The sequence below is a fragment of the Lissotriton vulgaris genome, chromosome 5 (genome assembly GCF_964263255.1).
Source record: "Lissotriton vulgaris chromosome 5, aLisVul1.2, whole genome shotgun sequence".
In the NCBI taxonomy this organism is placed as follows: domain Eukaryota; kingdom Metazoa; phylum Chordata; class Amphibia; order Caudata; family Salamandridae; genus Lissotriton; species Lissotriton vulgaris.
Window position 1 is genome coordinate 83,618,205 of NC_141693.1, and position 26,801 is coordinate 83,645,005.

Below are 26,801 nucleotides of genomic sequence, written 5' to 3' on the forward strand. Positions count from 1 at the left end.
GTTCCTGGTGATCACGGCAGCACTCAAAAACCGCGCAACATTACATGATACCCCAGCCTTCACATGCACCTTATCAATAACATAAAAATCCTCCATAATACCCCTGTCTTCACATGCACCTTATCAATAACTCCAAAATGCTCCAAAGGGACTGCAAAGTGATACAAATCACTTTATATGGAACTAGCAGCCCGTGCCGACGTTGTCTGGGTATGAATTGCTGCCGGCCAGTAGTATATTGTTTTGTAGGATTTCGTTTTGATAGCATTTCTTATCTGGGACAGGCCTGTGAAACGCTCCGATTCACAGTGCACTGCTGATGCACTTAAGAGTGCGCGTTCAGTAGTGTGTGAACTCGAGTTTCCCTACTTCATGTTTCCTTGCAATATTATATAGCGCAAACTCAACAACATGGCATGAGTACAATTTACATTACAGAAGAACACATTCATTTGTGGTAGGCACGGGGAGACAACGCGATTTGCCTGGAATCACAGGATGTTGAGCTGATGCCGAGATTCGAACGTAGCTGCCCAGCTCTAAAGTTCGCAATTCGAGAACTTGTGGTGGGAAGTGTGTCTAAAAGTGTATGTTGGTGCTGGCCATTAATGAGAGAGACCTGTGCTATTTTCAAATGGGTGGTGAAAAAAATATGAGTATGTTGCTGGAGATCTGGGCCGCCGTGCCACCAATGTACTTACCGGGGGAGGGTAAACACCCATTATTCTGCAACTTTCTTTCCGCATATGATCACTCCGTATACTTTCATTACGAAAGTACCATGACTCCACAATGCCATTATAACGCATGGCATTACATTTTATATGCTTCAACCACGCATATATTTACAACGAAATTCGTTGTAAATGCATGAATGGTAAAAGCATGTTTTTTTAATGTTTGGTTAATGTAAATATGAGTATAGGGGTATATGTGTTGGGGAACTGAGGTATGTTTTGGGGTGTTTGGGTATTTTAAGGGTTCAGATATAGTTTTGAGTTATGGGGTACAGGGGTAGTTTTAGGGTTCAGGGATAGGTATGGGTTTTGGGGCACAGGGGTATTTTTAGGGTTCAGGGCTAGGTTTGGGTTTTGGGGTACAGGGGTATTTTAGGGTTCAGGGGTAGGTTTGGGTTGTGGGGTACAAGGTTATTTTTAGGGTTCAGGGATAGGTTTGAGTTTTGGGGTACAGGGGTATTTTTAGGGTTATGGGGTGGGTTTGGGTTTTGGGGTACAGGGGTATTTTTAGGGTTCAGGGCTAGATTTGGGTTTTGGGGTACAGGGGTATTTTAGAGTTCAGGGGTAGGTTTGGGTTTTAGGGTACAGTGGTATTTTTAGGGTTCAGAGCTAGGTTTGGGTTTTAGGGCACAGTGGTATTTTTAGGGTTCAGGGCTAGGTTTGGGATTTGGGGTACAAGGGTATTTTTAGAGTTCAGGGGTATTTTTAGGGTTCAGGGGTAGGTTTGGGTTTTGAGGTACAGAGGTATTTATAGGGTTTAGGTTTTCGTTTTGGGGTACAGGGGTATTTTTAGGGTTTAGGGATAGGTTTGGGTTTTGGGGTACAGGGTATATTTATAGGGTTAAGATGGGTTAGTGTTTAAGGGTGTTGGGGTATTTTAAGGAGTACGGGTGGGAATATGATTATGGGGTGCAGGGGTATTTAAAGGGAGCAGGGTGGGATTAGCACACGATATTAGACATGGCATGAAGGGCGGAACGTACCACACGCCCCCAGCGTTTGTCACCCCCCCAGCACACGCCCCCAGCACAACGCAGACACGGCCACAAGGGACTTCTTTACTGGCACGGTTGTATTACCTTTTAAATGTAAATGGTGGGCGTCTGCATAGCCTATGTCCTTCTGCTGCAACTGCCCTTTCCAACGCTGTATTGGTATCGACCGCGGGGAAACATCTACGCTCATCCTTTTGGATTTGAGCGCGGCATTCGATACCGTGTCCCATTCCATACTTCTAAACTCTCTTCAATCCCTGGGAGTGGACGGTCCAGCTCTGGCCTGGATTGCCTCTTTTTTAAGTGAGCGCACTTTCCAAGTCTTTTCTGCAAAAGCCACATCTACCACCTGTCCATCGGCATATGGCGTTCCTCATGGGTCCATACTCTGCCCTTTATTGTTCAACATCTATGTGAGACCCCTGGCCTCCATTGCGGAGGACGCTGGGCTGACTATTTTTTCATACGCCGATGACACCCAAATTGTTTTTTCCCTTTCCAACAGTGAGAGCAGCAATATATCGGCTCTGAAAATCGGACTGTCACGTGTAGCTGAGTGGATGCAGAGGCATCTCCTCAAACTAAACGGTGACAAAACCGAGATTCTTATCTTAGGGAAGCATAAAGACTTATGGGGCCCTGAACATTGGCCTAGTGAGATGGGACCCCTCCCTCAGCCATCTTCTGTGGTCCGCAACCTCGGCTTTTTAATAGACGATAAACTCTCCATGAGACAGCAGGCCACAAAGGTGGCCGCCACCTGCTTTGCCACCTTGCGATGGCTCCAGAAAATTCTCTGGATGCTGCCTTTTGCTACCAGGAGAACCGTTGTCCTGGCGTTAGTAACATCTCGCCTGGATTACGGAAATGTCCTCTATCTTGGCGCCGATGTGGCTACCGTCAACAAACTCCAGGTCGTCCAGAACTCAGCAGCCCGACTTCTTTGTAATATCCCGAGGAGATCATCGGCCACACAGGCTCTGAGTGATTTACATTGGCTCAGGATCCCCAGCTGCATCAAATTCAAAGCCATATGCTATCTTTTCAAAATCAAGCAGGGCTCGGCCCCAAAGTATTTACAAAGTCTGGTTCAACCTTACAAACATAGTCGCACACTCAGATCTTCTACCAACTGCGACTTTGTTGTTACTCGATTCAAGCTTGCAAGGATGGGGGGACGGACCTTTTCTCATCTAGGTCCTAAATACTGGAACGCGTTACCCACCTCTCTGAAAACCGAAACCAATTTTTTTATTTTTAGAAAAAAACTGAAAACTCTACTTTTTTAATGATCCTTTTGCTGCCCTAGTCCGATCCACGGTGCTGTCTGATAGGTCTGTTTCTCCTTCTTGAGTCTATCCCTTGCGCCGGGAAACCCACTGCGGGTAGCTGTTGCGCGATATAAGTTTAAATAAATAAATACATAAAATAAAATAAATAAATTGGGTGTTGTGATTGGTGCTGTGGTTCCTGAGATTACCCGCCTCAAAGGTTTGGGCTCTCTCTTTATTATATTAGTATGGACTAATAAGAAAGTAAATAATGAAATACATAGCTTAATTGAGAAACGCTTCTTGGATTTTAGAATCCTCGTTTTCTATTATGATGGCATTTGGGTTGTGGATTTTAAAACGTCCCTTTGTTTGTTTATCTAGGGTTGGGTTCTAAATTGGACAATTTCCCTTTGTTTGGTGTCTGTTTGGTTGTTGAATTCCAAGCTCAGCATTTGTTCGATGCCTGCTTGGGTTTAGCATTTCGGAATTTCCCTTAGGCTGGCTGTAGTTTTGTGCAGTTCCCTTTGTTTGGCGCCTGCTTGGACTTTGCATTCCAGGTTGTGCATGTGTTTGATGTCTGCTTGGGGTTAATATTTCAGAGTTCCCTTTGTGTGATAATATCTGCTTAGGGTGTAGATTCCTGCAGTTCCCTTTGTTTGGTGTCTACTTGTATTGGCATCTAGGGTGTGCACTTGATTGTTGAATGCTTGGGTTTAGTATTTCTGAATTTTGCTGTATGTGTTCATATCTGCTTAGGCTGTCGTATTTTGCAGTTCTCTTTGTTTAGTGTCTGCTTGCACTGTGCATTCCATGTTGTACATTTGCTTGATGTCCGCTTGGCTTTAGTATTTCTGAGTTTCCCTTTGTTTGATAATATCTGCTTAGATTGCAGATTCCTGCAGGTTCCTTTGTTTGATGTCTGCTTGGATTTTGGATTCCAGACAGAACGCGCCTTTGTTTAATGAACCCTAGAGGGTATTCGAGGCCAACTGTGACATCACTCCCTTGATGGGCCCTTTAAACGCAAGCCAAGTCTTGCAAACCCAATTGCCTGTGTGCTGAAGCTTCCGCGCCCAGCCTGTGATTCTAAAGCAAGCTTCTGCAGCTCTGCAGTCTTTCCACCCCACCGAGCCCTGTTGCTCCATGGATTGTCCTGTGACATTACCGAGATCCGATCCTTTTGATCACACCCGAGATCACAAAGCCCTCTTTTGAGGACATGTGTTCACAGAGCTAATCTCCACGTGCTGAGTTCAAATTCAGAAATAGGTGGCCTTTGTGCTGGCACAACATTGACGGCGCGACAGCCGCGTGCCACTTGCCAGGTCAGAAGACATATTCTCTTTGAAAAGCAATATCTTTAAGGCCTTCTAAAACTGTAGAAAGGAGATATGGCAGTGGCTTGGAATTAGGAGCTTTCCAAGGGAGCTTGTGTAGGCCGTGGGATAGGGAAGGATAAAGACCAACTTAAAACCCCTTCTGTGACAGCCTAAAAGATAACACAGCTTCATCAAATGTGAGTGGCCATTGGTCAGAAGCAGAAGTTGGGTGGCTGGAAGTTCCAACACTGGAGCTATTTTTGGATGTGTAGACTATTTACAAAGTCTTTGAAACGGACAACTAGACGCTAACGGAGTGAAAGGACATCCGGGTGCATTAAAAACAGCAACACGAAGGAATTGTGGAGGGAATTGTATGGTTGGCCGCATTGAGAGACACCATTTCTGCAAATAGACTACAGTGAGAGCAAAATCTCGTTTGGAATTTCATTTGTTGAATTTTTTGTCATATCTTTAACATTTTTATTGATTGATTGGATTATTTTGTATCCTATTTCAATAGGATTAGATTCTCAGAAGACTGGCATAAAAAGTATAGATTAAGAAGATAAATACGGACAAATGGCTTCAGTGCAACTTTTACAAAACAACATTAAAGCTGTTACACTAATCTGAATCTTCTTCACCCTGGGTTTTCATGATGTGTTTTGTGGTGTTTACAGCCGTGACCTGCATGGCATGCAGTTTCCTGCATCTTAATCGATGGGAAACTGATGAGAAACTCACCTGCTGCTGCTCAATGGCAAAAGAATCACCAATGAAAAGCCAGAAGATGGCAGTGATGGGTTCAGAGGCACCTCTTCAGAGAGCTGGAGGCCTGGGTCAGTCGATGGACCCCGGCCATCCACCCCAGCCACTTGAATGCAGACATTTGCCTGTATCATTATTATTAGTAATAATTATCAAAAATACATACTAAATATGTACAAATGTGAAATAAAAACTTACCTGAATTAATACAATTATGTGATGCAATGCAACAATGTAATAATTATTATTATTAAAATGTTATATATTAATAATATTATCATCACTATATTACATTATTAAATACATATACCATATCGAATCCTTTATGTTATATGAAAATTGTCAAAAAAAGTTTATATTAATTTTATGAATATATTAATACGTTCCAAAAACTGTTGTAAAATAATTAAAAAATATGTTTTGTATCTCAAAATATAAATACCGGTGTTATAAAATTTGATAATGTTACAAAATGTTATTTTTCTTAAAGTATTCTGTTAACTAATGAATGTATGTAAAATAGTTTATGTTCCTTAAATAAATATATACATATAATGTGTGCATTTGCTAATGTGTATTCCATCATCTAAATAAAAAATGATTTTCTTTATCTTTACAAAAAGAAAGCATGTTTAAAAAATATATATATGTATTTTATTCTCATAATGATATATGCAGCTGTGATACGATCTCCTTGAGGATGCACTGCTGCGCCCCAAGGTGAAGTTGGAATTGTCCTTAGCTAGAATCTTTGCTTCCACGTTCAACAAGGAGATCGGACGGTATGAGGCGTGCTGCTCGGGGGGACAGTCAGGCTTGTGGAAGACAACCACCTCTGCGTGTCTCCAGTCGGGTGGAAGGCAGCCTCGTTCTCTAGCTTCCTCCACCATCCTTCTATAAAAGGCCCCCAACTGTAGGTGATATTTCCTGAAGAATTCACTGGGAAACCCGTTGGGCCTGGGCGCTTTACCAGTATTAAGTTCGCCCAGTGCTGTGCCTAGTTCCTCCTCCGTTAAGGGGAGTTCCAGATGATCCCTTACCTCATCCGAGACCGCCCGTGGCAGCATATCCGCCAGGAATTTGTCCACCACATCAGCGGGGAGACATTCATTTGGAGCATACAAGCTGGCGTAATAGGTGGCAAACCCCTCCGCCAATGCCGTGGGATCTGAGACCGGTGACCCCTCAAGGTCTAATATCCGGGGCAGCGTCTGGGCCAGGAATGTACCCTGACAGAGCCAGTGTAGCACCGTCCCGGATTTATCCCCACATTGGTAAATCCGGCTGCGTATAGCAAGCCAAATCTGCTTGGCTTTGTCCATCAGCATGGACGCATAAGATTGCTGCACTAGAAGAAGCTGCCCCGCCCTTCTGTACTGCCCAGGAGCTCTAATGCTGCCATGTTGGCCTCAGCCCGAACCAGGTTCTCCCTACGTTTCTTCCTCGCTGCAGCACACCATGCAATGTCCACCCCTCTGAGCGCTGGCTTCATCGACTCCCACACCGTACTAACATCTGCTACCGACCCTACATTTTCGGTCAGGAAGTGTTTCTGGTAGTCTGGCTGCTGCAGATGCCACATGGAGAGGCGCCACTTGAATGGCCACCGCTCCCTGTCTAAGCCAATATCAACTGTAGTGGGAGAGTGGTCCGAAAGCCCGCGTGGGAGGATGTCCGCTGCTTCGACTCTATGTATTGCTACACCTGGGACAAACAGGTAATCCAGCCTGGAAAAGGATTTGTGAACCACGGAAATGTAAGTGTAGCCCCTCGTGTTGCCATGTAGGTGCCTACAAGTGTCCACCCAATTAAGACCCCATGCCATGTCATGAAGTTTAGTGGATGGGCCTACTACACCACCGCTCCCGGGGCGATACCTGTCAATCTGGCTGTCCATGACGTAATTCCAATCTCCTCCTATTACTTGTAGGGCATCAGGAATATCGGCTCATACACCAAACAGTTTTTCAACTTGAGACCACTGCAGGGCATAGACACTCCCTAACACCAGTGGTTCCTCACCCAATGTACCGTTGATGATGACATGACGACCCTGTGTATCGGTCCACTGAGTTGAGTGGATATAAGGGATCCTGCGATGTATGAGGATAGCCACTCCCCTAGAGCCTCTCATAAAGCCAGCGTGAAACACCTGGTGGTAACCATAGCGCTGTAGGCATGGTGCTTTTGTGCCTAATAAATGAGTTTCTTGGAGCGGCAGCATATCTGCGCCTGCCCTCTTTGCCTGCTGGAGTACTGCCCCCCTCTTAATCTTATCCAGAATTCCCCGTACATTCCAACTTAGGACCCTAAGGGAGCCCCTGGACCCATATACTCTACCCTCGGAATCCGCCATCAGGGGACATCTAATGTGAATGCCCATCCATTGGGCCAAGCCTGCGCACACAAAGTAACATTCCAGACTCCTATGTGACCATGTGACCCCTCCCCACCAACAGTCCCCGACCCCGAACTCTAACAACCCCCCCTCCTGCCCCCACCCCACCCATACCTCAGAAACAGTGAAGTACCTGTCGCGGCATAGCGAGCACCCGACCCCCAACGGGAGGCCGGAGGCCCCCTACCCCAATGGATCCCCATTAACTCTCCTCAACCCCTCAGTCACCCGCAACTAACCCGTTCCTCGGTGAGCCACCCGCCCAAGATTCCCCCCTCCCACCCCGCTGCTCAGCGCCCCCTCATTCAATGTGCGGAGTGGACATTGGCTCCCATCGAGCTACCCCCTCACACAACTGAATCAATACGTGGGGATAGGAAAAAAATAAAAAATAAAAGGAAAAACATGCATGCGTTAGTACATAGCTGAACGTTCAAACTCGCCGTAGATTGCACTCCCCAAGTGTAACTGACATCAATTTCAGGTTCCGTCGATGTGGCTGTCAGGGGCCCCTTTCCCCCTCTCAGATGCGCTCCCTGATGTTGAACGCTACCGGGACCTGGACCTCCAGTTACCTTTACTTCGAGCCGATCTGGAGGCCTGTGGCTGCGGCCCACCCCGAGAAGAGTCCGTCTCCAACCCCGGGGGTGTATGCACTCTAATTGGCACAGTCTCGTCTGTCCATTGGAACACCTCCTTCGGGGTGTCAAAGAAGTGAGTGCGGGACTGGTACACCATCCGCAAGAGTGCTGGATACAGCAAGGCATAAGGGAGCTTCAATTCGCGCAGGCGGGCCTTGGCCACTGTGAATGATTGCCGCTGCTGCTGTACCATGCGAGTTTAGTCCGGGAATATAATGACTCAGTGGTTCTCGTAGAGCAACGACTCCTTCTCCCTGGCGAGTTTGAGGATAGCGTCCCGGTCGTGGTAGTTTAGGAGTTTAGCGATCACTGGTCGCCGCCGTGCCCCCTCCAGCGGTTTCTGCATGAGGGCCCGGTGTGCCCGTTCAATAACAAAACAACGGGAGAGTGGGTCCGGGGGGAGCCAGCCTAGCCACCGTGTCAGGAACCCCTCCATGTTACCTTTCTCACATCCTTCGGGCAGTCCCACAAAGCGCAGCTTGTTCCGCCTAGCACGTCACTCCCATCTTCCACTCGGAGAGCTAGGCCCTTCTGAACTGACTCCATATTTGCCATCTTGCGCTTCAGTGCCTCGACGTCATCCTCTACTAGGGAGAGGTGCGTTTCAGCTTCGGTGATGCGGGACACCGCGTTCCTCAGATCTTGGCGCAGCAGCGTCACATCTGACCCCACAGCCCCTATCTTTGCATCTAGGATATCTCAGGACTGCGTTATGGCAGCCATGAGTGTGGCGTTGTCCGGCCCTGCATACTGGCGGCCACCAGACGCCCCTCGCCGCCACTGGGGCCTGTGAATTTGTCAATGGGGCCTTGTTTGGGGGGCCCCCCCCTCCGCCACCTCGAGTCATGTCTACCAGCCACTAGGGATGGCCCCCCCAGAGACCAGTCGTCGACAACGCCGCAGGGCTTGCTCTGCTAACGCGGATGTCCCGTGCGCGTGTCTGGCTCTTGTCCAGTCTGGACCCTCACCGCGGCGTGGCACTCCCTGCCTCCTCCGTCAGGCCCTCCGCCTGGGCCATCGATAGCACGGCTAAGTTCACCGCCGCGCCCCAATCCGACCGCCGAAGGGGTACAGGGACGTGCCTGTGTCGCCCTGCACGCAGAGATCTGCCCAATGCGCGATCTACGGGGTACTGGTCACTACTTCCCGTATGCTGCCCTGCCCGGGGCCGCCCGATCGAGCAAGGTGCTTTCCCGACCAGCACGCATCCAGTGCAAGGGCCCAATGTCCACCAGTTGGCTGCTAGGCTCAATGCATCCCCCAAGTGGGCCCAGTTGCGACCTCGCCACAGATGCGGCCCGATCTGACCACCGCCGGTGCTGCTGCTGGCCCTCCTCAGGTGTTCCACACCATTCGGCCCCCCGGTACATCCTCCCCACCGCACCACCACCGCCTCCCTACCGGGCACCCCTCCGGGGTCCGCTGCCACGAGAGGGTGGGGGGGGCCACAAATCAGGCCGACGTTCGGGTCCGCCGCCGGGGGTGCTCCAAAATTTAGTCCCTGGCATTCCGGGCTGTACCAGGCCTCGCTGCTCCTCCTCTGCACCGGGGTGTCGTGTCTGCCGTGGTCCGAGGTTGCACTCACGGTCACCGGATGTTGCTAGGGACCGATCAATGCCGCTGGGAGTCTGCCGCAGTCCCACCAAAACTGGGGACCAGCACCCACACTGCCCGCTCAGCCTCCTCGCTCACCGCTGGGGTCCGCGAAACTCGAGGTCCCGGCTCCACCACTCCGTCCAGGCCTCACTGCACAAGGCCTTGATCTTCTGCCCCCGTGTGCGAATTCAGCCAGAACTGCGCACGGGCCCGCCACCAATGTCCAACACGCAAACCTCCCTGCTGGGGCACTCCAGCGCGGGGGAAGCAGGATAACTCGGCAGATTTATGCAAGGCGGGACGGAGCATCTTTAGGCTGCGTCCGCCATGTTGGCTCGCTTGGCCACACCCCCCCATGTTTGTTTTTGTAGCTTTGTTGTGCATGGCTTCTTACAGAAGCCCTTGTGAAAATCTGTATTGAAATTTGGTTATTCACTGCAGTGATGTCACAATAGTGGTTGCCCAAAATGGCTATCTAGTGACGTCAATAGAGGGAAATGCCCTCATTGGCCCTCTACTCCGAGAGACCAGAGCGCAGACGGGGTCTGTAGGTTTGAGTCCTCAACTGCCTGCTTCTCATGAACATTATTTAGAGGTTACCAAGAGTTGCATCTGTGACCCCTGACTCCCCCCTTGCGACCCTGGCACTTCCTATGTGATCCCTTGCCACAGGGGTGGCAAAATTAGTGCTAAGAACACATGGGGGAGGGCTTTGAATTCCTTAATGTCTGCCTTTTTGAAATTATACTATTAGTGAATAATATTCTATTATTCACTATTAGTGTAATAAAAATTGGAGCATACTTGGAACCTATTTTGGCAGCTGTGGTATGTAAAAATGGTTCAAAATGTTTGTTATATGCATGCTTGTGGGTGAGAGCATGTTTAGGTGAGAGAGCGCATGCGAATGTGTAAGGAAATGTTTCTGTAAGTGTTAGCATGTGTGAGTGTGAGGGAAAAAGAATGAGAGTCCAGAGACAGGGAGTGAGTGAGAGTGGGTGAGATTGAGGCCCAGCTTTACGATTACTTGACGGAAGACAACGCTGCCCCAAAGTTGCTGTGCTGTCTTATGTCATAGGGAGAGAGAAAACGTTTACCATGTCATATTAGATGGTGCACTTTTTCTCTCCCAGTGCGCTGGCACACCTTCGGCAGCCATTGGGTTCCATGTGGCAGCAGGTCGGGTATTGTGGGTGTGGAGGGTATATATTGAGAGAGGGGTGGATGGCAGGGGGCCAGGTTTTTTCTTAATTGGCTTCTTCATTACTGCCCTGCCCCTGCTTATATGTTGAAGCAGGGGCAATATAAAATTATAGATAAAAAAACGGAATAACGAGGAAGTTTTTCACCTCGGGTTCTGAGTGACATCATAGAAAACTCAAGCTTAAAGCGTGCTGTCTATTTGTGTCACTCAGAACCACTCGGTGAAAAGCATCCCCAATATTCACGGTTATCGATCTATGATTGTGGGTGTTATGCTTGGCTCTCACATAGAGACATTAGCATGAATAATAGAATTATAAATCCAGTGTGTCATTGCTTTGACGTGGCAACTGTGGGTAACAGAAATTGTTAGTCACTGTTGCTACATCACAAAGGAATTCCAGGATGAGCTTGATGTCCATATTGAACAGATAAAGACGAGACATGCGGAACTCAACAAGTTACTTGTACGGCTGAAGCCATACAGGGGGCAAGATGGACCACCGGAGTTCAGCTAACCAAACATTAATGTAACCAGCTAACAACGGAACCCCGTAGGCCTGTGACCTCCAAACCGTTGGCTAAGAGGGTCTCAGCGACTGAATTGAAGGTTGTTGATAGAGCTACAATGACCAAAGCCTATATATGTCCTATGCTGCCATACCCGTGCATCTATGTTACTTCATTCAAGATTGAACCTTATTGAAAAAGTATTTACATGTTTGGTAAATTCATATTAAATTACTTTCCATTTTTAATATTGAAGCAAAACTTTTTTTGTACTAATATTTAATTTAGATTTCTGGATACATAGCTATTTGCAAAAATTATTTAAATGTGTAATTGATCTGTGTAAGTTTAATTATTTAAAAGTAAAAGGTGATATTTTCTATTTGTATGTTAAAATACAAATGTTTAAATAACATAAGTTAAATTTAATTATATAAGATATACTTTTAAAAACTATTTCATTTCTTTGAAATGTAAAATAAATGTTAATGAAATATATATTATATACATTCAAATTATTTTATTGATATTGTCACAATATATTTAATTTTAAAACTCAATTTTATTGAAATTTGTGTTTTTTTTAGATATTGTTTAATGTTACATATTTCTGTGGGGAGATATTTTGGAAACATTATTTTTGTAATTTTAATACACATTTTGGGGTTACGGTATTTAGTAAGTCAATATTTTGACCTTCACATTTTGGTAGGTCGATATTTTTGTTTTCAATGTTCAGGCCTATCACCCATTGTATATATACTGCACATATAGATACACGTACATACCAGGCCGGGGACTAATCTTATTTCTTGTGTTTAATGGGAAAGTCGAACCTCTGGGTGACATTTGCACAATATGATGTGTCCCGAACATCTCTCAGGGAGATTCTATTGCTGGCCCTAAATCTCTAAGAGAGACACTAGGGGTTTATAGAATGTACAAAGTTGCACTCAGGGTGTCTTCTAGTTGCAACAAAACCATCTTATGATGCACAATGTTCGGCTTAGAGTGACAAGAAAAGACAGAGAAAGAGTGGAGCAGTGCACACTGTGGACACGCAGAGGGTAAGAACAAAGTCAGCGAGACATTATGAATAAAAGGTCCTGGTGGCATGTAGGCAAGGGCACATTTTTCTAACACTTGAGCCCAACTGAAATTGTGTGTAAATTGCACTTGCTCCCTTTTTAGATGGGGTTTCATGGTGAAGCTACACCAGGTAGTAACTGGGAGTAGACTCCAGGGTACAGATGGTAACAATACATGTAAAACAAGCATTGGCATAGCCAATAGGTCTCACTTTTGGGAACTTATAAGTATTTAGGTATGCAGCACAATATCCTTAGTGCAGCTACACCAACTGTTGCATGGCTAAACACTTAGAAGGTCCAAAAGGCGAGACCTATTGGCTATGCCAATGCTTGTTGGTGATGTTGTCGGTGTGTATAAGTAGTCTGCCGATAAATTCCTCTGCATACATGTGGCAGTACTGCTGGCTTGTGTTCTCTATGAGCGCCTTTGATACCGCCTCTCTGTGCAAGAAAGCCTTACATAACGGGAATATTTGATGTGTTTTAGGAATGTACAAGTGTCATGAAGAAGGCACCTAGGTGCTATTAAATAACCAGATTTCAAATAGGCCTCTTGATATAACATAAACTTAGGCTGCGAGGAGAAGGGTTCTCAAAGCCTTTCCAAAGGCACAGTGATCTTCAAAAGTGGTGGTCCAGTCTGTTCCAGAGTAACACTGAGTGCACTGATAATGCTTCTCTTTCTTATCATGCTTTCTAAAAATTAGGGACAGAAAAAAGGACGAAATACCATGATGAAAACGGAACTAAATGGACTGCAGCAAGACATTTTTCAAATCAGATGGGGTAACTTAATAGAAGGCTTGGTTACAAACAAACAGAACCCTGAACTCTTTATGTGGCGTTAATTGAGAAGCCACTGTAATTATGAATTGCTGAAAATAAGCATTCATTGTCTTTTTTGACATCAGGCTTTCTGATACTGAAGAAGAAAGGCAAACAGACACAACTAGTATACTGTATTGTCTACAAACCCAAAGTGCTCCTGATTTTTTCATGGTAATCAGTCAATGAACGGCATTTAGGGGACTGGACTGCTGCCTGTTGGGCTCAGGGTCGGATTGGGATCACAATTTGGCCCGGGCACTGACGAAAAAAGTGGCCCACATTAAGGGGGCGGGGTCTACATTTAAGGGGCGTGGCCTACATTCAAGGGGCGTGCCCTTTCATGTATCACCATTTGGTTACTCTTTGAGGTCTAATTTGTAGAGAAATGTTTAGTAAATTAAGCCTTTTAAAGCTTACAGAGCAAGTAACATTGGTAAAGACTAGGAGCACTGCAGGTCTGATAACTGAATACTTACTTGCAGTCTTAACGCCCTGCACAATGTTGTTGGATACTCTTTCCCAACCACCTATGTCCTAGACTCTAATCATCACATAAACCAGAAATCTAGTACAAAGTCAAGGAGAAAGGGTAAGATTGGAATCTCTGGGAATAGAACATATAATAACAAAAGTAAGAATTCACAAACGAGGAAAAGGCAGTCTGGGGTGTAAAGAATGCTGAAAAAATGTATCTGTACAATCTAGCCATAAATGTATTTCACAGCCAGCAGGTGCTGTCTATATACAAAAACACAGTTTTATTCATATCTGTTGATGCCTTTAAGTCTGGGCCATGGGGAGACTGAGGATTACTCAATCAAAAGATCCTGTAGCAATGCACTTTTTTTGCAACTAAGTCAATAATGTCATCAGTTTTCAACTGAGACAGCACATTCCATTCAACTGACATGAACATAAAGGCTTCAAGGTTTTCCTGACCAATTTGGTTTCTTAGGCGGGTTTTGATGTACTTCAGTTTGGAAAAACTTCTCTCACAGGCTACTTGTGTACAGGATAAGGTCAAGATATATTTGTATGCCAAATATAAATGCCGATAGGCACTGCTGAAAAGAAGGTATTTTTTCTAGATAGAGTAACAACAGACAGCACAGTCACGGCAAGTATTGCACTTTGTTGGCCCAGCCTCAGGTTTTTGGTCAAATTCTTCTACTTGAATTGGTTTGTCTTCATTAGTCTGGTCTTCTCTGTCAGAATGACTTACAAACTACAAACAAAAACAAACCAAAACTTACTAAATGATATTTTTGGCATATAGAGAAATATGCCCCTTGTCTGCGTTTTGGATGAGGCCTTTAAAATAGAGTTAAATTGTTAACTGGCACACAAATGAATCAGTTAATTGTGCAAAAAAATGATAAACAAAATGGTTCCTACCTGTTCCTTCTTGCTTCAGAGGAAGGGATTGGCTAGCAACACATTGCATTTTTGGGTGCTGGATGTGGCAAGTCAAGTATAGCTTTGAGGAAGACCTACTGCACTGAGCCTAGTGCAGTATTTTCTGGATTCGGTGGGATGATTGAGGCGCACTAGATGTAGCTTTGAGTACTGCTTTACTCAGCCTACTTTGGTCAGCCCTGTGGAGAGTGGGATTCCAAGGGGATTAGATGGCCCCTCTTGAGTTAGAGCTTGGCAGTGTGGTGCATCTGGATAGAAGAGTTACCAAATAGAAAAGGCAGGGTGAACACTCTGTAGTTCTGTATGGGAGGGTCACAACTGTCTTCTTCCTGAGCCTTAGGAGTTGGACTGGGTCACTGAAGACCTGCACATGTATTCCTTCCACCTGGGAAGGATAGGAAAAGGTTGGCACCTAAGGAGATGAAGATGTAGGCTGAAGCAGCAGCCTGTTGAAGCAGGTGTTCTGGGCACCTGAGGGCTGGGCAGGTCTTTGCTTTGATCTCCTGCTGCGACTTCTGGATACGATCCTCCTGGTGGTGGGTGCTGTGGAGTCCAACCTGAAGTTGTCTGATGAAAGCTGCTGGCAAGCTGCTTTTATGTCCCTCGCCTGGCTAACGTGGGTGTGGTAATCAGGAGGCGGGAAGGAAATCTATGAATTCTTACCCCCACTTCAATCCAGAAACTGTGTCTTACTCGCTGACCGAGAAAGGGGGTGTGGTCAGAGCAGTGAGACAGAAACCTATTGGCCTGCTGTTTTCCAACTCATGCAGGCAGTGAGTAAGGGGTGTGTCCATATGGAGGTGAGGCAGGAGCTGAGGAGGGAAAGGAAGGCCACAAACATCAGCCAACAAGATCCCCCATTTTAGGAGGGAGTCACTGGAAATTATGAATACTATGAAATGTTATCTTAGTGCAAGCTTAGACTCTCCCAGAATAACAAAAAGAACATAGAAGTAGAATGGTGCACCCGGTAAGAGGTACAGAATGACTCAAGGGTCAGAGCGCAGCCTTCACAACATAAGAAAACCAGACAGGGAGGCACTAAGGGGAATTAAATGGAAATTTTGTATCGGAAAAGCTGTGTTGAAAATATGGACATGTTTTTATAAAGTGTCCTCTTTAATTATCATGGTCCCTTTGCAGAATCATAAAGCATGAACACATGGTTATTTTGTATTGTTGTTTTACCATTTGACAGTTTTATATAGTGTAAATTCAGCCCAAGACAAAGGCTATTTGAGTTCTATTCATGAGTACCAATTACAGTACACATGATCCGATTTTTTATTTAAGGGCCTGGGCGATGAAGTGATCTGCCCAGAATCACAGGCTGTTGAGCAGATGCTGGGATTCAAACTTGAATGCCCATCACTGCAACTCTGGCATCAGGCCACATATGCCTATGCACAGACAAGGAATGAAAGTGGGAGGATACTGTTTTTGTGAAGGACACAGGGCCAAGTTGACAATGGCCTACATGCTGAGCAACTAAAAAACCAGCAAGGCCCCTTTCTGTCACAAAATTATTCGAGCCCTCCAGTGCAGGAGCACCTGAAAAGAAGGGAAGCCCCTGCTATTTCTAACCTACTCAGCCTTCCTCAGACCTTTAGCTCGGGAGCACATGAACAGCAGTATGACCCCTGCAATTAGTAAATTAATCAGCCCTCCCCAGCCCCCCAGGCCCAAGGGCAATATCTTGGCAGGGGAGCACAAAACACAGCTGCTGGGTCATCCAAGGTAGCCAGAGGGGGTAGGGGGGGGGGGGGGGGGCTAAGGTGAAGATGGTGCGAGCTCAAAACATCACCTAGCCCCCACAGCCAGACCCATTCTTCCTCGCCCACTATGCCCTGAATCTGAGGGGCTGTGGGCGAGGTGTTAAGATAAACACTGTTTCTTGGCTGCGTGGGCTCCAGGGGGGCCGAGGTGAAAATGGCTCAAGGCCGGAGCAACACCTGGCCCCCAGGGAGGCCGATTTTCGCAAACAATCACCCCTCCCCAGCCCGCCCTTGGCGTGATTGCTTTGCAGTGGGAGGGGGTGAAGTAGAGGCCACAGCTAATAATCACTGTATGGCGCTTTCATTTCTGTCTCTGTGTCTCCCTCTGTGGGACGATTTTTTTTCTCCCCTTTCCCAGTCCACAGAGAGCAGATAGCAGAGAGCACTCTCTGTGAACTGGGAAAGGGGAGAAAAAAAACGGCCCACAGAGGGCACTGAGACAACGGCCCTTCGGCCGATTCCCGAATGCCCGCAGTGCCAATCCGCCCCTGGTTGGGCTATTGGAAGAACTACCGCTTTGCCTGGGAAACATCTGTGCTGGCCTACCTGTGTGCATCCCTTTGGTCACCCACAGTGATCTTGTGAGGATTGTTGGCTTCCCAGGGCTGATGGGCAGAAGCGCATGATGAACACTTTCTTCCTGGTTGTACTGTGCTGGGAAGCGCGTGACAAGCGCTGGTGAAAGGGCCCTTGGTGTGTGTAGCAGCAGGCGGGGAGAGCTTGTTAAGGAAGTGCTCTCTCCCCTCCCCCCTGGCAGCTGGTGAGTGTGTGCACCCCGGTGACGTGCGGTGCCCTCCACAGTGAAAGTGAGTGGTGAGTGGTGGAGCTTGGAGCACTAGTTTATGCAATTGCCAAGTGCGGGGGAAGTACTCCGTTTTTGGGAGAACTGCTGTTGAGCCAGCATGCGTCCATAGGCTGGTGCTGAGTGCACCAAGTCGGAGTGCCCAGGCTGCGAGGAACCGATGCGATAACGCCGCTGACCCCCAGTTGCCCAGCAACCAGGAAGTGCCTGAAGCGGCTGCACCAGTGGCCGGGGCCTACCGGCACAACGAACAACCCAGGAACATTGAAGCCGTCCTGAAGCAGTACTTCTTGAATGTCCTGCAGTGCAACCTCGGAGAGCTAAACGTTGGTGTGATCTCCTGGGTGCCACTACGGAGGTCCGTGGGCTCGGGGAGAGTGTAAGACCGGACCCGGGTGAGGTCATTGAAATTACCCGCCTGCCAAGTGAAGGAGCAGGCCTGAGGCAAAAGTAGCAGAAGCATTGAACGCACAAATTCAGCCCGGTGACTAACAAGGAGGGAGGGGGAGAAGGGAGGGGGTAGTGAGAGGGAGTTATGAATAACCGGGTTTTTGAACCCAGCGGCGCCAGGGGACAACGCCCGATGTCTTCGAGTTCACCTGTCTTAGAGTACAGAGACACGGGATACTACTTGGTGGTGTCAAAGATCAATTTTATTGGCTGCAACCAGGAACAGAGGTCTACGAAGCACAACACGGGTGGTTTGCTAGAGACTGCACAAATTCATGGAGCGGAGCATCGGCTTTTATGCTAAAAATCACATTCCTGGCTAGCATCAATTACATACAAACTGACCAATCATAGGGTTTAATTTCAAACATATCGCATGACGACAATCCCACTTTCCGTTGTCCAGCCCACCAGAAATGACCAAGCAAATTCCAATATTCCTGTTCGATCAGGCCGGACAAACCCATCATAAAAGACCTCAACCCAAATCAATGATTAAGCCATAAAGGAAGGAACAGAAGCAGATGAGAAGCAAGATAGAAGGGTGTGTGCATGTACTATAAGCTCTGCAATGTCCTGTCCTTTGATCTTTATCTGACCAGCTGCTTAACAAGGAACTGGCTCAGCGAGGTCAGCCTCGGGCAAGGGAGTCAGTTCGGCCAGGTCACAGGTAAAGGTAAGGTAGGTCAGGTAAAGTGTACGTGTCCCAAGGACTCGTTTGGCCATAGTCATCGGCCTATGTGAGGGCAACCACACAAAATGGCTGCCGCACACAAAATGGAACCCGAGGGTTCAAACGAAATCCCTGAATACATAATGTTCTCATTGATCGATTATGACGAAAACACTCGTACATACCGCACTCGTGATTTGCGGTCCGCTGATACCAAAATCGTCTATATCCGACGACCTTCATTGCACGGGGTCAGAATCTCCGAACCACAGACCCTCGAACCACGGAACCACAGTTAGGGGGAGAAGGGAGGGGGTAGTGACAGCAGAGAGCAAGGGGTGGAGGAGCATTAAAACGAAAGTGATTCACTCGCCGTAAGTCTTAATAAGCTATGACAAAATAAAAGCCATATGGTGGCTGCACGAATGCACACACGAGTTACTGCAAGATTGAGGCCAGCAAAAGCGTGTGGCAGCACTTTTAAAAGCCCACTTACTAAATGTCTCGCTGAGCAGCGTATGCGCTGGCTCAGGCGAGACTTAGAAAGGCGCACACACTGTTGGCACTAAGGGTGGGCGTAAAATCCGTTTCGCGGGCGAATTTGCGGATTTTCCGCGATTTCGCGATCCGCGAATCTCGCGAAATCGCGGTAAAATCCGCGAATCAGCGGGGACGAATTTTCAGCCAAGCAAGGGTTACAGCAGCAGGTGCAAAAGTTGAACCTAATTTCTTTGTAACCTTTTACAAAAGGGTTACAAACAAATTAACTTCAACTTGGACACCTGCTGCTAATTGCTTCCTGGCTCCTTGTTGCCTATTTGCAACTATTCTATGACCCTGCTCTGACCCTTGAAGCAGGGTCAGAGAATAGTTACAAGTAGGCAACGAGGCACCTGTCCCAGGAATTAAACCTCATCAGGAAGCACTTACAGATATAAAAAACAGGAAGAAGGGAGAGGATGGCAAATACACCCATTTTGAGTTGTCAGGAGGGGTTAAACTAAAAGAGACCTTTACAGCACAATTTTCATATGCATTTTGCTAAAAGTAAAAAGCTGTATGTTCTGTAGGGGCAACTCAGGAATCTGGCCCTTCAGAGATCTGGCCTCTCTTTCTTTCTCTCGTTCTCTCTCTCCCTCTCTCTTTCCCTCTCTTTCTCTCTCTTTCTATCTATCTATCTATCTATCTATCTATCTATCTATCTATCTATCTATCTATCTATCTATCTATCTATCTATCTATCTATCTATCTATCTCTCCCTCTCCCAAAAACGACTGCATGGGTAACTTCGCTATGCAAGCGGCTCGCGAAGATGCAAAAATCCCAGCGAACACGCAAAAAACCCCGCGAACACGCAAAAAACCCTGCGATCACGCAAAAAAACAAGAATCCGCAAATTTGCACAAATTCGCGAATTTTGCGGATCGCTAATTCGCAAATCCGCAAATTCGCGGATTGCAAATTCGCAAAATTCGCCCATGCTTAGTTGGCACCCAATATGCTCAATTATTTTCCACACATTTATTCAATGGTGGCACAAAATACACATACTACCTGGCACAAATGCACTCTGCACCACAGTGTTTTTGCACCTCTTAAGAACACAGAGGTTTAAGGCACCTCAGTAGCGTGAATGCACTTGTGCAACTGAAGCAAGACACGTAAAGAACATAGCACCTTCTAAGTTTGACAGCCTCAGAAGCTGTTTCTTTTTTAAAGTGACAAGGTCACGACTCTCTATTGTCATTATGTGTGATCTTGAACCACTGTCATGTTAGGGAGAAGATGTGGTCCTTCGGCTATACTGCCGACTTTGGTGGTGAAAACCAGGGTTCGAGCCTCGGGATCGCGTCCACATTCTGTGATTCTGGGCAAATCACTTAATCTCCCCGTGCCTGAATGTATAATGTTTAAGTTTTTTAAGTTTAAGTTTAAAAGAGCTTGTAAAACGCCTGGTGACGCCTACCGGCGTGTCCCCGCGCTAATGTAAATATGGTGCTCATGTAAAGCGCTCCAATACAGTCGAGTTCGCGCTATATAAATATGCAAAAAAAACATGTTAATGGCCCTGGTTAAAGAAATATTTTGGAGCCTCTGATCAGAACAGCTTTACTTTTTATTACTGATTTTCTGCTAGTTCAAGGTCAGTGGCGCCAAATAATATTGAGTTATATGTTCACTGATGAGATAGAGACATAAGCAGAAGTATGAAAGAGGCAAAGTTCCCTTTCCTCTGGCCCCTTGGAAGATGAGGGCTGGGGTAGGTGTCCAGTTTGCTCTTGCCTTAAAAGGTCTCTGACCTGAACACCTCACATGATCCATCTATGTTACGTTTACCCTGTTATGTAATAAGAGTCAAGTCACCAGAGGGCTCGCCTACCTTTCTCGGGCATCAGTCATATTGGTGTGACATGAGCTCTTTGCTCTGAAGTCAGAGCAATGGGCAATCCCAGATCCCCTCTGTGACAAACAGGATCGCCCATTCACTTCTCGTGTTTAGGTCGGGCACAGGTAGTGTTTGCCTGGAGTTCTTCTGCTAACATATTTTTGCTTAGTTTCCCTTAATGTGTTTTTAAAAAAACTATCGAAGACGGATTTACTGAGATAGACACTTTTTTTTAAACAAAATGTGTTTCAGAGAAAAAACACCCTTTCTTAGAATTTAGTTGGTAGGAAATGAGGAAGGGATGTCAATACTGGACCCTTGTCTCATGAAGAGGTGTAACATTGAAAAGGACAGCGATTTTAGCAGCCTCTCCAAGCTTGTACTAAATGTAGGACAAATAGATGCAGCAGTTTCATAGTTTCAAATGTATAAGGCATAACTTTCCTATGATGTAATAGCCTCTTTAGGCTTATATCACACACTTTAACTTTGTATGTAAGACTATTTGTGATATTTACATAGTGCAAACCTAGCCAAATTGCAGCTGAGTGCTGCACAGTGTCAAAGACAAGCATAAAGTCAGTCATTGAGGGGAGGTAATGAATGAATGAATGAATGTTGGATTTATAGAGCGCGTGGTTACCCTGGGGCGTCCCAGCACTGTACCACTGGGGAACCCGTCCTGGCTTTCCCTGTGAGATGGTCCCTTTACTGGGCATCCCCAAGGTGCAGCCAGGCATCCCTGGCGGTGATGGGGCCGGAGTGAAGATTAAGCAAGCTATTCCCCAGAGTTGCAGCGTGGTTAGAGTGGCACCAAGGCGAGATTTATCGGGTCCGCTGACATTGGTCCTGCACCCGGCCACGTCGGGAATCGAACCCTGGTCCCGGGCCAACCTCTGCCTCCGTGTCTGCCGCCTCTAACCGTTGAGCCACACTTCTCCAGCTGGTTTGTGGACTATTACTGCATTGTGATGTAGAGTTCTTTAAAGAGGTGAGTCTTCAACTCTTTCCTAAATTGCACCAGCATTGGAGTAGTCCGGATGGATACGGAGACGTAGTTGCAGATCTTGGGTGCATAGCTGGAGAAGGCCACCTTGTTTTTTCTTTTTTTAACCTTCTTAGTCTGCGATCTGATGGTCTCCTGGTAGCCAGTGTGCCGAGAACCACCTGAGACGGTGAGCTTGACTGCAGGATAAGCAGGAGTGTTGGTCATGATGGCTTATTAGAACATTGGAATGTTGAGAGCTCCATTGTAGACAATGGAGGGCTCAATGCTTCTATGGGCCGGTAAAGGCGCGCAGAGCAACATTCCAATGTTTTACAAAGGCCTCTCTGAGCTCGAGGGGATTTAACCCGTTGCATACTCGTGTCGGCCGTTGTCCGACGCGAGCACTACCTTCCAGGTGCTCGACGCAAGCACTACTTTCCAGGTGCTCGACGCGAGCACTACTTTCCAGGTGCCTCGCACGGCCAACAGCCAATGCAGCCCTGCACACTGCATCGAACGCCCTCACAGCGGCGGAATGTCCGCAGCAGTAAACGGGTTAAATCCTCTCGAGCTTCGAGAGGCCTTGTTGTATTTGTTAGAACATTCTGCCCTCTAGTGGCAGAATGTTCTAATAGCCTTTTAGCCCTTCGTAGCAGGGCTACACTGGCTTTTAAAGTCCTGATCCCTTGTTAAAGTCCCTCGCCTTCTGCTTGGGCCTTTAATAGCCGGTATAGCCCGCTATGGCGCTATAGTTAATGATGCAGCTGGTTTTGAAGTTGTTGCAGGTGGCAAGGAGAGCTAATGGTATTCCATCAGGAATGGGGTGATGTGATCATATTTCTTCAGGCCCTAGATGAGGCAGGCTAAGGCATGTACAATGCCTGAAGGAGGTGCCATTGTGGAGTCTGGGAGCCCATGTAGCAGGGCATTACCAGCATCCACATGCAAGAGTACGAGGGCTTGAGCAGCAATTCTGAAGTCACTTTCTGGAAGAATTGGTGTCAGTGTCTTTAGAAGAGAGAGCTGGTACCAGGCTGTCTTTGTGAGTTTTTTTAGCAACGTGTTCCTTGCGGCTGAGGTTGGGGCCCAGGGTGAATCTAAGTGACTTGGCATTTGGTGAAAGTGGGGGTTGAAGCCATCAAGGTTCAAGTCATTGAGGCAGATGTAGAGTGTTAGGATTTCTGAAGTGGTGGATTGAGCTTCAGGTAGACACTGAATGCCCAGGTCTGGATGATGTGTAGTCGGAGTTTGAGGCACTGGATATCTGAAGCAGAGAAGGTTTTCAATGGGAGATGTATATCATCAGCATGTTGGTGAATCTTGATGCTGTTCTCTGTGAGTAGAGCACCAAGCGTCTCCAGGTAGAGGGTGAAGATGACAGGGGACGCTGCAGGTGATAGTGGTCTTTTGCCACCTGGAGGTGCCCAGGTTAACAAATTGTTGCCATTTGGAAAGGCAGGGGGAGAACCTGTGAAGGACATTGTTGTAGAATCCCATTTGAGAATCTACGGTTCATATGGGGGGGGGGGGGGGGGGTTTAAATGCCTCGAAGGCAGCCGAGGGGTCCAACAGTATCATGAGACAGGGGTCATCTGATGGTAAGGAGGGCATTCTCTACGGTAAGTAAGGTAGTGGTCTCCGTGATGTAGCATAATCTGAAGCCAGAACCATAGCTATGCAGGAGATGGTTAGCATTAATCTTATCTTGGAGTCAAAAATAGGCTGCCTTTTCAGTGATCTTGCTGATGAATGGTAGGTGAGTAATGGTCTGGTAGTTGGTGAGGATATCCGGGTTTAGTGCAGTGGTTCCCAAACTGTGCGCCGCGGCACCCCGGTGCGCCGTCATGAGTAGCCATGGGGCGCCGTGCTCACGTTAGGAAAATCAAGCTTAGTGTAAAACAAGCAGGCTCCATGGAGCTTGTTAAAGCTGCCAGAGAGTCGGGGAGCCGCTTGGTGTGATTCTGCCTCCGGTTTAGCGACATAACCACAGCGTGCCATTTCGCAGAACAAAAGGTTATAGACTGTTCCCCGCTGGTAAAGTAGCAGTTTTAGCACCTGCAAATCTGCTTCCCATTTAATGTAAGTCCTTACACGGCGCTGAGTGAATGGAGTTGCATTGGCAGTGGCGCGGTGCTCACATTGACTGAGTTGTGCCATAGTTATTTTATTATTTTAATCAGTCTGTCAGACACATAGCTGGTCGGGTCAGCTGAATCCCGCACGGACCGCGGCGGCCTCTGGAATTGTTTCTCAGCAGCAGACCAGCCCCTCTTGTGCAGCTGCTGCTGAGCCATACTCCCAATCCTGCGCGGACCGGTGTTTGCTGTGGTGAGAGTTGTTGCGGCAGCGGTGTGGTGCAACCTGTAAAATTACCGATCCTTGAGTCGCCTTAGAAAGTAGTGTTGGGCCTCAGTGAGTTATCTTTTCTTTAAAATGTTCTCTAAATGTTATTAATTGAGCTAGCACGCCACCAGTGCGGCCGGTCCATTACAATAACTTTCAGCGACAGCAAGGTTAATTCACACAGCTCACGTGGTCAATGCCTGCCAAAAAAAGTACCTTTTTTGAAAAGCAGTATGAAAACGGAAAAGGGAGAAATGGCCCCTTAAAAATCACACTTTGACTACTTACAGTTCACATACTTCTTAATTAGCATGATTGATCGATTATCTGTGTGCAATATGGAATTTTAAAAGACAAGCCTGTTGCTAGAACGAACTATAAAATTGCTCCTTTTGGATCCCCTTCCTGTAACCGTCTTTTTGGAAAGGGACAGTAGGTGTGTGACTACATTTCAGGGGTTTTACAGCAGCTTGAAAGTCTTTCAAAGCGAGGTATTATTGTTTTACGGGCATACTTCATGATACTTAGCTTTTACCATGGACTTAAGAGCTTGGTTTTATTCGGAGAGGGTGGGGAGTGGATGTCTGTGGTTAAGAGCCGTCATGCAGTGTGTCTTTGGTTAGTGTCCTTCCGTTTCTGGTGGTTTGATGCAATTTTAAGATCCTAGACTTTCCTGTTGCTGAAATGTGTGTAATTTCTGATATTAATTTGTTTCCATCGTCTTCAATGCTTGATTTTACTTGCTTGAAAGAGTCACTCATAGTCATTGAAATGTCACTCATAATTACGCTGACATTGTGGAAATGTCACACATAGCAATCTGTACCCTTGGCAGCTATGCACTAAAAACAATGCAGGTGATAACGGGTGTAATACGGAGGTTGGATAGAAGATCAGCATTGCATTTGATTATCATTAATTATTAATCAAATGCCATGTCGATCTTCTGCCCAACATCCGTTTTACACCCGTTATCACGTGCATTAGTTTTAGTGTAAAAAGGCAGGCTCCACGGAGCTCGTTAAAGACTCAGAACACGGGCATTATGTCCCCCCCCAGATCCTCACAGTTTACAGATGCACATTTGGCTCCCCTAGCATTTATTGGAAATGACCTGGTAGAAGAAGTTTTGGATGTTATGGTTGAGCAGCACGTATTCCAATCCTATTCTAACATGATGTTTGTTGCTTGACTTATATACTAAATATTTTTCAGACTCAGCTTGTGCGCAGGCTGTTAGAGCCCACTCTTGACTCCCCTCTAGCTCATCCAGAACACTGCTGCAAGACTCTAAGTCAATTTCCCATGCCGCCCCATATCACACTGCACCTCAAGAAGCTTCACTGGCTCCCTATTTACAAACACAGTCAATTCAAACATTTTACAAACACATACAAAGCCTTACACAACACATTAACAGAATATGTATAATTTCTCACTTAACAAGTTTTTATTAAACAACTGTTATATTTTTGTTTTGTTACAAATATGATTATAATACCTTCATTCTTCGTTGCATCCCAATTAATTTACGGAAGACAACAGGAAGTACTCCCGAGGTGGGCTTACATCCCATCCCACCCGCCCACTGGTAAGAAAATGGTGGGGAGCCACGGCCAACTGCCAATTAGGTCAAGGGAGACACAGGTCAAAAAAGTTTGGGAACCACTGGTTTAGTGTATCTTTCTTTAGGAGTAGACGGATCTGGCCCATATTGAGAGCTTCTGGGAAGATGCCTTGAGTGAGGGAGAGATTGACAATGGTGATTAAGCTTGAGAGAGGGTCCCCAAAGAGAGCTTTGATGAAGGAAGTTAAGTCATCATCCTCATAGGAAGTGGATTTGAGGATGTTGAGTATGTTGGTGAGAACTGCTTGAGATTGGGCATTTAAGGAGGACCAATGTTGGATTCTACAGAAAGGGGTGAACGTATAAGATGAAGAAGTCTTGATGTTCTTTATGTGCTATGGGTTTTTCTGTATTTTGTTTTTTTTGCTGATGAAGAGGTTGATGGCATTGCACATTTCTGTGGAATGAGCAATAGGTGGGTCCAGCGGGGTTGAACCATTGCTTGATTGTTTTGAAGAGTGTTCTTCTTCTTTTTGTGGCCTCTGGATGGTGTTGGTTTAGTACTTTGCTCTGGCTGGTGTGATAAGCTGTCTGCCTGTTGCACAGACGGACCTCAATATAAAGAGGTTACCTGGAGTTCTGTTTTTCTTCCATTTTCTTTCCTGCCTGTGGCTGGGTTGTTGATTGTCAGCAAGGCCTTTAGATTAGGCGTTGCTTTGCATCTGTTCATGTTAATTAGGGCTTTGAGGTTCACAAAGCTTTTCATAAAAGTTTTGAAGTTTATTTAGAATGGTGTTGGCTTGAGATGTGAAACTGATAGAGTGAGAGATGAGTTCAAGCATTAGGTTGTCTATGGAGAAGTCTTTACAGGATATGAAGGTTTGGTTTTCTCTTTTGGGTTGACTTTGGTTTGATGGGAGGACGCTGAGCAGGGAGATAGGGATGGCAAAGGGATTGATCCAGTCTAGGGGTATGGGCGATTTACACTCGATTGTTGGTGATATTCAGAAGACAAGGTCAAGGATGTGACCTTTAAA

At 46.5% G+C, this 26,801-nt stretch overlaps 1 pseudogene; it reads right to left on the reverse strand.

Annotated features, from left to right (window-relative positions):
• The window catches only part of LOC147710261 (DNA replication licensing factor mcm5 pseudogene), an 89,798-nt pseudogene extending 67,719 nt beyond the window's left edge, over nt 1-22,079 (reverse strand).
• Nucleotides 22,080-26,801: the final 4,722 nt, after the last annotated feature.